General features: G+C 38.8%; 1 long non-coding RNA gene across 1 annotated transcript; it reads left to right on the top strand.

Annotated features, from left to right (window-relative positions):
• The first annotated feature begins 4,770 nt into the window (after positions 1 to 4,770).
• Positions 4,771 to 12,112, top strand: LOC128312779 (uncharacterized). The gene is made up of 4 exons (XR_008292495.1): positions 4,771 to 5,530; positions 7,341 to 8,455; positions 9,960 to 10,121; positions 10,609 to 12,112. It is a non-coding gene; the product is annotated as an uncharacterized LOC128312779 (long non-coding RNA).
• Positions 12,113 to 12,995: the final 883 nt, after the last annotated feature.

Genomic DNA, 12,995 nt, shown 5'->3' with positions numbered 1-12,995 from the left:
CTTCTATTTCAACATCTCAGAAACAAAAAAAAAAAAAAATTTTTTTTTTAATTAGTAGCTAGAACAAAACTAGCAAGGGTGAACTTTAAAAAATTTTTAATGTTTTTATTTTTTATTTTTGAGAGAGAGAGAGAGACAGCTAGTGGGGAGGGGCAGAGAGAGAGGAGGGCACAGAATCTGAAGCAGTCTCCAGCCTCTGAGCTGTCAGCGCAGAGCCCCAATCTGGGGTTCGAACTCACAAATCACTAGATCATGACCTGAGCCAAAGTTGGAGCTCAACCTACTGAGCCACCCAGGTGCCCGCCCCAAGGATGAACTTTTTTTAATGGGGAAACTTTTAGGATCATTACACAAATCTTCACATGTTAGCTGTGGTTGTCTCTGTAGACAAGTACAAATGTCTCCAGGACACTTGTCTCAACCATCACCCTATCCCACCTTCATTCAGCCTCATCCCTCTACGTGCAAAGCACATTTCAGTGGGGAAACAGATGGGCTTGATCATCTCCAAAATCTCTTTAAATTTTGAGATTAGGAATTGCTATGTCTAGTCACCAAACATTTTTGGTCACTCAGCCATCAGTGAACATATTTGCCCTCTCTCCATTCCCAGCGTACTTATTTAGCTTAACCTACAATGCATGGAGTTAGAAACTAAAAGAACTGTAATGAAAGTATCTACGTCATAGTCTCATTATGAAGATTAAATGAGTTAATGTTTGTAAAGCATAGTGCCTGGTACATGGTAAGTGCTATGTAAGTGCTAGATAAAAATTATTGTATAGGATGTATATGAATTGCATATGTAATAATGTATATAATATATGGTATGCAGATATACATCTATTATTATATACCTAGTATACCTATATTAGGTACATTATAAAACATACACACAAAAAAATCAGAAGTAATTATGTAAAACATTGTTTGTGTTTTCTTTCTGCACTCTGCGTGTTCTGTACCTTCCCTGGGTTGTAGCACAACCCTCTTTGGACCTCACTGATTTAGAGCTATACTGACAAATATGGTAGCCACTAACCACATGTAGTTATTAAAAATTCAGTTCCTCAGTCACACTGACCACATTTCAAGTACTTAATAGCCACATGACTACTGGACAGTGCAGATATAAAATATTTCCATCGTTGCAGAATGTACTCTTGGATAGCACTGATAAAGCTGAAAGAAACAAGGGACTAAGGCAGTAGGATCAACTTGTGACTAGGACCTGTAACCATGGCACCTTGTTCAAATCCAGTGATAAGATCTTTCTCTGAGCCTCACATCTCCTCTATAAAATGGAAATAAAAATGGGAACTACCTCATGGACTGCTGAGCAGAGGAAATGAGATAAGGTATGTAAAGTCTCTGGCAGAATACTTAAAACATAGAGGAACTTGAAAATATTGGTAAAATTTGAGTTTTACCCAATTTGATAAACCTGAAAGGTTTATTATTGTCATTGATTCTAATGGATAAGTTTTTCAAGGATATTTATTTTTTAAAAAGTTAAGAATTTGGTAAACTTTTAGTTGTAAAGAGCATTCAAGGGGAGATGGCAAACACCTGGATTTTAATTACTCCTTGATTTCTTTGTTCTCCCCATCCATAGGCCCCAGTCTTCTCCCAGTTGTGCCCATCTCAGCAAAATGGCACTGCTACCCTCAAACCTGATGAGTCATCACCATCTCATCCTCTTTCCTATCTCCTTCATCCAGTCTCTTTGCTTCTAAAATATTGTAGGATCTGCCTGCAAAACACTTCATCTGAAATCCTCTCCTCTCCTTGTGTCCCCTCTGCACAGGGACAACACAGGATTGTTCAGCTTCCCCACAGAAAGCCTTCTATGACTCCCCATGGAGGCTGCAATATGCAGTTGTACAGGTTGTAGTAGAACAACCCACCCTTTGGAAGACTGCCTTTCACATTGGAACACTGTAAATTTTGTATTTTTAAAAAAATTTTTTTAACGTTTATTTATTTTTGAGACAGAGAGAGACAGAGCATGAATGGGGGAGGGTCAGAGAGAGAAGGAGACACAGAATCTGAAACAGGCTCCAGGCTCTGAGCTGTCAGCACAGAGCCCAATGTGGGGCTCGAACTCACGAACCGCGAGATCATGACTTGAGCCACAGTCGGACGCTCAACTGACTGAGCCACCCAGGCGCCCCCAAATTTTGTATTTATTACAAGTATTCTCTGGCAGATTTCAGTGAAGTGCCTTGTTCTACTAAAAGTATTTTACAACAGTTTCCCAACAAGATGGAAATGCTTTGAGAAGTGGATGCTCTTTTCTAATTTGCCCAAAGGTGCCACATGGGGTAGGAACATTTCTATTTCACTTTGAACAAAATGCCAGTTGATCACTAGGTCCTATAAACCCCAGCACAATACAACCTCTGCCATCCTCTCCACCATAAAATAATGCCAAGCTCCACCAAATTCCAGTCATATTGATCTCCTGTTGTTTTAAAAATATACCAAGCTCTTTTCTGCTAGGGGACCCGCTGTCCTGGCCACTTCTCTACCTAGAAAGTCAAGCCCATCGCACCCCACCCTTCACATAGCTGTGGTTCCTTGTCATCTTTCAGTTCTCTGTGCCCCGAGAGAGTGCCCCTGTTATTCTGGGTTACAGCCCTGTGTTTCCCTCATGGCACTTATAGATCTCCTTGGAGACAGTACACTCCATGAGGACAGGGAGTTCATGGTCTTCTTTGTTCTATCCCCAGCTTCTCCATGGTCAACTTAGCACTATTGCCACCCCTCTGTGCGCTGTGGGAGAAAGCTTATAATTCCATTTTCCAGAAGACTTTTCCTTAAATGTTTCCAGGTTAAATCCCACCAATGGAGACACATGTGTGAAATTTGAAAAGCAGAAGAAAAGGAGAAACCATTATTCTCCAGTACAGCTTCAAACAGGCAGCTCAGATCAGAGGGGGCTGTTTCCATAGACTTCTGGGAAAATATCAGACAAACCTGAAAACATAATATTCTGTTTTTGAAAGGGGTGGCGGGGCTGTATTCTTAAAAAGGGCAGTGGAAATGTTCCAGATTAAAACAGGTGAGGGACTCCTGGGTGGCTCAGTCTGTTAAGCGTCCAACTCTTGGTTTTGGCTCAGGTCATGATCTCACAGCTTGTGGGTTTGAGCCCCACTTTGGGCTCTGTGCTGACGTATGGAGCCTGCTTGGGATTCTCCCTCTCCCTTTCTCTCTACCCCTCCCTCTGCTTGTGCTGTCTCTGTCTCTCTCAGAATAAATAAATAAACAAACTTAAAAAATAAATAAATAAAAGAGGTGAAAAGACATGGCAACTAAATATAATACCTGACCCTAGACTAGGTCCTCTAGCGGAAGGGGAGAACGCTACAAAGGACATTACTGGGCCAATTGAAAAACTCAGAATATGAACAGAAAAGTAGACAAAGGTATTATATTAAATGTACTGTCTTGGTCATATAAAAGAAAGTCCCTATTTTAGGATATACACACTATTTAGGGGTAAAAGACCATGAGGTATATAATATACCCTCAAATGATTCAGAAAATATTTCATACATAACATATAATGTAAATATTACTTCTAAAAGAAAGAAGTCACTTACATAACTGATAAAGCAAATGGAGTAAAATGTTAGTAGATGAATCTGGGTAAAGAGTTTATGGATATTCTTGCTATAATTTCTGTTTGTGCAAACTGTGAGTTTGAAATTATCCCCCCCCAAAAAAAAACCCAAAAAAACAAAAAAAACCCATTTAAAAATATATATATAATAAAGCACTAAAGAAACAATACTAAATAATTCAAAACAAACTAGGATAGCTGTCTTAAATATCCAGTCTCAAAATAGGTCCAGACTGACAGCAACATGATTAAAAAACAGTGTACTTTATGTTTTCTAATTCCTCAGTGAACAAAAAGTGAATTTTTTCTTCTTGCAGAAGACAAGATGCTCCCTGGCTATAATCTATCATACACAGTGGGTCTTTCTAAACATTTAAATATGGGATGTTTGTGGCTTTGCTCGCCACTATGTCGTACAAACTAGTTTGGCACAATCACATCCTGGGCTGCAGGAAGTAGGAACAGATACTATATCCTTATAAAACTTCATTATGTGAAGAGAATAATCCAAGTTATAACCACATCCTCCAATTGCATCATTGTCTACTTTTTGCTTTAAAGTAAGAAGGCCTCGTGATTCGTGGAAATGTAGTTCTATGCTATTTTATTAGAGCCTTATAGTCATGTCCTAGAAGATCATTTAGAAATGTTTTCCGATTAAATGACAAAGAAAATTCTCTCAAAAATATTGCAAGACAGTAAAACGATCAGTGGTTGCCAGACATTAGGGAGAAGGGAGGGATACATAGGATTTTTAGGGCAGTGAAACTTCTATATGATACTGTAATGGTGGATACATGTCACCATATAATTTGTCGAAATTTATAGCAGGAGGGAACTTAATATAAACTATGGACTTTGCGTGATAAGGACACGTCAGTGTAGGTGCATTGACTGTAACAAATGCACCACTCTGGTGGAGGCTTGCTTGTGTAAGGGCAGGAGATTTATGGAACTCTGTACTTTCCACCCAATTTTGCTGTGAACCTAAAACTGCTCTAAAAAATAAAATCCATGCAAAGGGAAAAAAATATTGCATATGTCTCTTGGAAAGGTTAGAATTTAAGGCTGGGGAGTTGAGAAGCTTTTTGGAAGGAATTTTAATTCATTTCTTGAAAGATTTATTGTAAATTGTATTTCTCAACTACTGCGCTTTTAACAATCCGTCAAGCTATCTTACCTCAGAATCAAAAAATGACATTTTTATTATTATTATTTTTTATTTTAGAGAGAGAGCGTGAGCAGGAGAGAGGGGCAGAGGGAGAGAGAGAGAGACTCTTCAGCAGGCTCCACACTCAGGGCAGAGCCCAACACAGAGCTTGATCCTATAACTCTGGGATCATGACCTGAGCCAAAATCAACTGTGAGCCACCAAGATGCCCTTCAAAAATGACATTTAAATTTGAACACAGAACCTTATTAATATAAAAAAAATAAATTTTCTTGGCAGAAATTTGATGTTGGGACACCTGGATGGCTCAGTCAGTTGAGCATCTGACTCTTGATTTCAGCTCAGCTCCTGATTCCAGGGTTCTGGGATTGAGCCCCACGTTGGACTCTGCCCTGCATGGAACCTGCTTGGGATTCTCTGTTTCCCTCTCTCTCTGCCCCTCCTCTGCGTGTGCTTTCTCTCTCTCTCTCTCAAAATAAATAAATAAACTTAAAAAAATTTTTTAATCTTGATCTTGGGAGTTTTAACATATGCATCTAGTATACATCAAGAATCCTGTGAATTTTTCCAATAGTGGATATAAATTGATCAGGGATTTGTCTCACTTCAAATTGAGTTTATATATTTCCAACAGGGACATCACGTCATATTGGAAACTAAGGAACTAGTTCCATGCTCATCTCTGTTTTTCTAGAAACATAAGGCTCAACACCCCATCCTGAAATAAATTCCAGGTAGGATAGTAAATTACATGTAAAATATGGAAACTTTTGTATAAAAGGGACATGTAAAATATACAACTACATTAATTTTTTTTATCTTTGGTAGAATTATACATGATTCTTTTTCTTATGTGTTTTACCAATATTCTATAATAAGTATGTATTGTTTTATTAAAGAAAAACACAAGGCATAATCATGGGTAAGTTTTTCAATGAAGTAAAAATCATATTCAAGTACTCTATACACAAAAAGGCACAATGTCTGCTTTCTTCTGTAGAAAATTCCTAAATTATTTGCACATTACCTTCCCTGCCAGTTGAGTGGAATTATACAACAAATGCCTTATTTCTCAACATTAACTCTTGTAAATGACAAAACGTTGACCTCCACAAGCAGTTATTGAAAAAGTTTACTTTCTATAAACTAGCTTAAAATAAGTATGGAAACTGCAAAATGAGAATACTGTATTATGTTTTTAAAAGTTGGTGCCAGATTAAATAAAATTCAACAGAAACTTTAAATCCAAATATTATTGAAAGAATCTATTTTAAAAAGCAATATACTTTTCTGGAGTAGTAGTATAAATAGGTCGTTCATACTTTTATGGAAAGGGAAGACATTTAAGCATGATTTCATTAAAAATTCATTTTCATATAAAAATAAAAACTTTCATAGTTTGAAGCCAGATAGACCTGGGTTCAAATTCTGATTCTACAACTTATTAGCTTATAACCTTGTGTAAATGGCTTAACTGTTCTGTTCAATTTTCTTGTTAGTAAAAATGGGAAAATAATCCCCTATGCCCTAGGATTATAAAGATTGGGGCTAATATAAGCAAAGCACATAGCAAATAGTAGATGCCTGGAAAATAGAGGGTCTTAAATAAACAGTGGATGTGGTGGTAATGTTATAGTACTAAATGTTGTTGCTGTTGAAATTATTAATAAAATATAAATTTTATCACTTATGTGACAAGGCAGGAAATAGTATATTAAACCTTGACATGCCTGATTTATAGATCTCTGGCCAGTTCTTGCAAAGGTCCTTCCTTCATATCTGTGCCTCTTTAGTGACTCTTCATACACTCTAGATTGACAACAAATGAAGAATGTTCACAAGCAGAACAAATCCTATGAAAACAAGCCATCATTCAGTTGTAACCACCCAACTGCACTCCTTACCTAGTCTCCCTCTGGCTCTGTATGGAGCAGCCCCCAGCACCCATCTCAGTCCCTGACTTCTATCCAAACCCACCAATATGTTTCTTCACTTCTTAGCCCAAGTTCAGCCACCAGGCCCGGTGGGTGCCAGAACAGGCAGGCATGGCCAAATACAACAGGGCCCCTGGTTCTAGAAGAGGGGTGAGGTGCCTGGACCAAGAGTACTCTGGAGAAAATGTCCAAAGTCTTTGCAGAGTAGTAGCCCTGCTCTGCCTCATTTGAGCCTCAGCACATACAATCACTGTTTATTGAACTATGACTCACACATAAGGAAACCCGAATTTGGAAATGAAACTGAGTGGCAAGGCAGGAAACCAGCCAAGAAACAGGGAACACAGTCAAGAGACAGGCTTACAGCCAGAGACCATAGGACGTGGTGCAGAGTACTATTTCTAAAGCTGGGGTCAAAACTCCTAAAGGTTAGAAAGAACATTTTGATCTGGAAAACACTGAATAGCTTTTTAATGATAATGCAAAGGTATGAATGGTCTCTTCTGCCATACAGCACCTTCTTTCCATATTCTCCAAGTACTGAACCCTTTTACTGTCTTTTTTTTTTTCCATATCATCTCCAGCATATCTTTACCTTATTTTCTCCTAGCTTCCGCCTTCCTGTGTGAGGAATCTTGACACACATTCTACTTTCCCAGAAATGGAGTGTCATGTATATGTATAGAAACACAAATATGCACATCGTGGATTTGAAAACCAAAATAATCCATGGACATCTACTTGGTGATAAGGTTGGGGTGGAAATATAAAATAGAGTAAATTAGTCCTATTTATAAAGCAATTCATTAACTTATAAAAATATCTATTGACTGCTATGAGTTAGATATTGTTCTTAGAGTTGGGGGTAGCATGGGGTATGGAGGGAAATCAGACAAGAACTATGTTTTTAAGGAGCCTAGATTCTAGCAAGGGGAGAAAGCACAGAAAATAAGATAATTACAGACAGTGATAGGTGCAGTAAAGGAAACAGACACGGTAAGTACAATGACATCACCCAGGAGTGTTTAGGGTGGGAGGTGTTTTATCCCCATAATATTCATCAACCCTACCACCACTATTACTGGTCTTTGAGAAGACTACTGATAGTCTCTCAGTCTAATGTAAATTGCTATGTAAATGAATCTTCAAGACACGTGTCATAGCCCTTCCCACTATCCCACATTCTCAACCAGATTATTTATTGTCCCTAAACTATTCTTCAATAAAAGTTCTGGAGCCATCACAGAGTACTTAATGGAAAGTGACTGGCTATTTTAAATAGAATAGTCCATACAGCTTCTCTGAGAAGACCACTAGACAATCGAATTGAAAGATGAGAAAGAGGCAACTCCAGGAAGAGGTAGAGAAAAGTGTTCAAGGACAGGAAGGAATGCAAAGGCCCTGAGGCAGAAAGAGTTTATAGTGAACTCAGAGTAGAGAGATCAGTGTGGCAGAGGAGGAGCTGGTGTTAAGAGCTAAGTGAGGTAGGTAGAAGCCAGAAGCGTTCTGGGCTGAACCAGAGGGGCCTGGCTATAAGCAGGAGAGTGACGCTATTTGATTTACAGTTTTAACAGATTTAACTCAGAATTGAAAACAAAAATGGAAACAGGAAGACCTCTCAGCAAAACATCACAGTAGCTCAGGGGAAGATGATGATAGCATGGCCTTGTGGGCAGCTTTGGAAGGAGAAATGGACAAATGAGGTATACCTTGGAGATAAAACAGGTAGGACTTGCTAACTGACTGCAAGAAGGCAAGGGAATGGGAGGAATGCAGAGTAACTGCCAGGTTTAGGTGTAAGCAGTTGAGCAGATCATGGCCTCATCAACTGGGATAAGGATGCCTAGGAAAGGAACTGGTTTGAGAAATGGAAGGAGAATCAAGAATAATTTGACATATTTGGTTTGAAATGCCTATTAGTGATCACAACTAGTGATGTCAAGTCTAGAGTAAGTGGAGAGATCAGGACTAGAACTATAAACTGGGGCACCGTCCACAGGAAATACAGTTAGGGATGATGTCAAGAAATTTATTAGGATAAAACCTTATAAAATCAAGGATCTAAAGATGAATGAATATAATTTATCAAAAAGAAATAATGCTTTATGCACAAAGATATTTATGGCAGCATTATTTATGACATTAAGTAAAGGGGGAAAACACTAAATGTGTATTTCGAAGCAGTTGAGTGCTTTATCAGTGAAATATTATTCAATAATTTAAAGTCTTTGAGGCACCTGGCTGCATCAGTCTGTACAGCATGTGACTCTTGATCTTGGGGTTGTAAGTTCGAACCCCATGTTGAATGTAGAGATTACTTAAAAATAAAATCTTCAAAAAATAATAATAATTTAAAGTCTTTACTAAGACTTCTGTATAAGAAAGGGCTATATTTATATTAAAATTCTAAGTGGGGAAAAAAACACTATAAACTTATCCACATGGCATGATCACTATATTAAAATATGCATAAAAGGTAAGAAGGAAATATGAAAGGTTAATCATGGTCATTCTTTTTCTTTGGACTTTTTCATATTTTCTATCATTCCCATTCTGTTTGATAGCTTAAGTGAGTCTTATGCTAAGGTAACAGACAACCCCCCAAATTTCTATGGCTTCACACATAAAATTTATTTTTTGCTCATCCCAAGTCCACTGTAGGTCAGATATAGCAGATAATAAAAGATGGCCACTATCAATATTTACCCTTCCTGTACCATATGCTACTCCCTATATCAAATGTAGGAGTCCAATTTCCCTTGCTTTGAATCTGGATTGGTTTTGGTGACTTGCCTTGATCAATAGAATATGGCAGCAATGATGGTGTGTGACATCTGAGGATAGGTCATAAGAAAACTTTTAATTCCTCCTGGGTCTCTTGGGACACACACTCTTGGGCTGCTTCCTCTCAGAACCTAGGACCCATGCAGTAAGAAGCCCAAGACATACAGGTGCTGTGGTTGATAGCTCCAGAGCACCCAGTTGATAGCATCGATTCTAACCATTTTGGACTACCAACTCAGGTGAGTGGTCAAAAGACTGCAGATTTAGCCAACAACTTTCTGCAACAGTATGAGAGACCCCTAGGGAGAATGGTCAAGCCGAGCCCACTCAGCACACACAGAACTATGGGAGGTAATACAAAATTATTGCTTTAAGCCAGTAAGTTTTAGAGTTATTTGACACACAGAAATTGATAACAAGAGTATGTGACTACTTACTTTCCAAGGAAGCTGCTTTGCTCTTGTGCCTCCATCATCTCAACATCTGGCCATCATTATCATCCTAAAGGAGAAGGCAGAACTAAAAGTTTACACGGGACCTTTCTCTACCTCAGCCCAGAAGGGACAGATATCATATAGGCTGCCTACAGCCTATAGGACAGCACAAGGTAAACAAGGAAATATAGTTTCTTGGGTATGTGGCAAGGAGAAAAAATGATATAATGTATACTATGACTTTACATTACTTTCACTTTTTAATTGTAAAATATTCTAAACATAACAAAAGAGTACAAAGACGAAAAGGCATCCATCTACTCACTAACCAGACATCAAACTCTTACAACCACACAAAAAAAGCCTTATTAAATGGCTCTGGAGAGCTTTCTGTAGATGTTGGGTGATAATTGCTGAATCTAACCCTTCAAAGGATGTCGAGTTCAGACTCCTTAACAAACCCCTTCACTATGACTACTTTTCTGGATAGTTTGCAATTTTCCTCCCAACACTCCATACAGGATATTGGTTATTTTTCCCTCCTTGTATCCATATACTCCTCTTTTGGTAAAACATTGCCCCCATTTTCTTTTGCATAACCATTTCTACCCCATTCTCAGCAAAACAGTTTACATGTGATTAATTCTCCCTCTGCTCCAGGGATGAGCTTACTTTTGCCCAGCATGCTACCCCATATTCCTGGATCCAGTAAATGGTCTCATTCCTGGAATGAAACCCAGGAGTTTATTTGATAATTGAAGAAAAAGATGTTCTCTGTCCTTCTGACATGAACAAGGAATCATATGGCCTCAGAACTATTGACATTCATCTTGCAGCCATGAAGGAAGTCTGCCTGGGGGTACAGCTTCCATAGTAGAAGCCAGAACAGAGAGAGGAAAAGAAATGAGGCCCTTGACACCATCAAGACTTATCTCTATGGCCTGAATCATCTCTGGCCTGAACAACCTCTTGCCTTTTAGGTGAGACAATGAATTTCTTTTGTTAAATCAGTGTGAATTGGATTTTCTGTTGATTTCAACAAAAAGACTGATTGTTATTAATTAATACCAACAATGATCCAGCCACCCTGCACTACCTTCGGTTCTCTAGAATATGTGTATTTTCACTTCAAAATAAGGTGAAACTGAGCCGAAAATATATTGACAATAGTTACCACAAAAAGAGTGGTCCAGGCCCCTGTTGTTATGGTTGCAGAACAAAATTATCACCTGCAGCATCTATGAAATATTTTAAAAAATCAAGAACATCTCATATTTTCAGCTGTTGAGGAGTGTCATTCCTTAAGTGTCATCCCTTAAGTCCACAAGTTGACTTGTGGACATCAGTAATTTTAGGGCATCGGTCTGGACAAATGACTATGGGAAGCTCTCTGAGGTCCAAGTTTCTCTCAAAACTATCTGTTGAGAGGTGCTTGGCTGGCTCAGTTGGTAGAGCATGTGACTCTTGATCTCAGGGTGGGGAGTTCAAGCCTCATGTTGAGTGTAGAGTTTACTTAAAAAACAACAAATAACAATAACAACAGCAGCAGCAACAACAAGCTATCTGTTGAGCAATTGGGTTTGATGCCCATGAGAATAAACTTTGGCACAATTTAAAGACCTTCATCTGAGGCCCGACAGCTTGGATATGGAAAGTATGTGGACAGAAAAATTCCTGTTGAGTCAAAATTATGCTTCTAACTTCCCAGTGTGGTCATACGAATGGGGAAGTGTGTGTCCCTTCAAGTATATGCAACTCAGCTCCAGCCAGTGTGACTGAGTCAACTCGACAGGGTTTTGAGGTGACATAAAAGGGGAAAATGGAAAAACGTTTTTCAATCGGAGAAGCCAGACCCTCCCTTACCTTCATATTACAATTCTCTCATCTTTTCACCACATTTGAACAGCTAGAGAAGCCTCCAAGAAATGATGATATAACAACACTTAAAAGTTGCCAAGGTGGGGCGCCTTGGTGGCTCAGTTGGTTAAGTGACTGACTCTTGATTTCGGCTCAGGTCGTGATCTTGCAGTTGGTGGGATTGAGTCCCACGTTGGGCTTTGTGCTGACAGTAGGGAGCCTGCTTGGGATTCTCTTTATTTCTCTCTCTGTGCCCCTCCCCTGCACACGTGCACATGCACAGCCTCTCTCTCTCTCTCTCTCTCTCTCTCAAAAATAAACATGAAAAAAAAATGTTTTTAAAGTTGCCAAAGGGAGACCTTCCAGAAATAGTGTAGTAAATGAAACACATGTTTTGTAGTCTTCTCTGCCATACAAATCCATCTTTTCTTTTTTTTTTTAATTTTTTTTTTAACATTTATTTATTTTTGAGACAGAGAGAGACAGAGCATGAACGGGGGAGGGTCAGAGAGAGAGGGAGACACAGAATCCGAAGCAGGCTCCAGGCTCCAAGCTGTCAGCACAGAGCCCGACGCGGGGCTCGAACTCATGGACAGTGAGATCATGACCTGAGCCGAAGTCGGACGCCCAACCGACTGAGCCACCCAGGCGCCCCCAAATCCATCTTTTCTTGAGTCACTGTATATTTTTCCCTCTCTCCTTCAGCCCTCTTGGTGTAAACACATATTGAGGGTTTAAGATGAACTTTTTAAAGTTCAATAGCAATGATGGACAAGGCAGATCTAGTGAACACAAAAAAGAATTTTTGAAGACTTAGTCATTTGGTAAGATGAGCACACGCTATGACAGGCTCTACAAATGCAAGGCTATCTTGATATACACTTCTGCTGATTGCAAATCTCAGAAGAACATTTACAGTAGCTTATTTGTAACTTCAGATCTAAGTTGCAGCACGGGTGTCAAAGTCAGTTTTAGAAATCTCCATGGGATATTAAAGAAATAAAGATATTTTTGTTTGTTGTTGCTATTTTGGTCTCAGAATAAAAAGAATGTAGGAGAAAGTAAAAACATAATTAACACCTGTATTCCCAGAATGAAAAAATGTGATTATAGAACAGTGGTAGAAAATATATACAGAAAGTTGGCGAGATGACTCATAAGTACAAGCACCAAAATAGCTCAGCTTTTGT

Source organism: Acinonyx jubatus, chromosome F2, assembly GCF_027475565.1.
Source record: "Acinonyx jubatus isolate Ajub_Pintada_27869175 chromosome F2, VMU_Ajub_asm_v1.0, whole genome shotgun sequence".
In the NCBI taxonomy this organism is placed as follows: Eukaryota; Metazoa; Chordata; class Mammalia; order Carnivora; family Felidae; genus Acinonyx; species Acinonyx jubatus.
The sequence above is the reverse complement of the archived record's forward strand: the minus strand, read 5'-3'. Positions and strand labels throughout refer to the sequence as shown.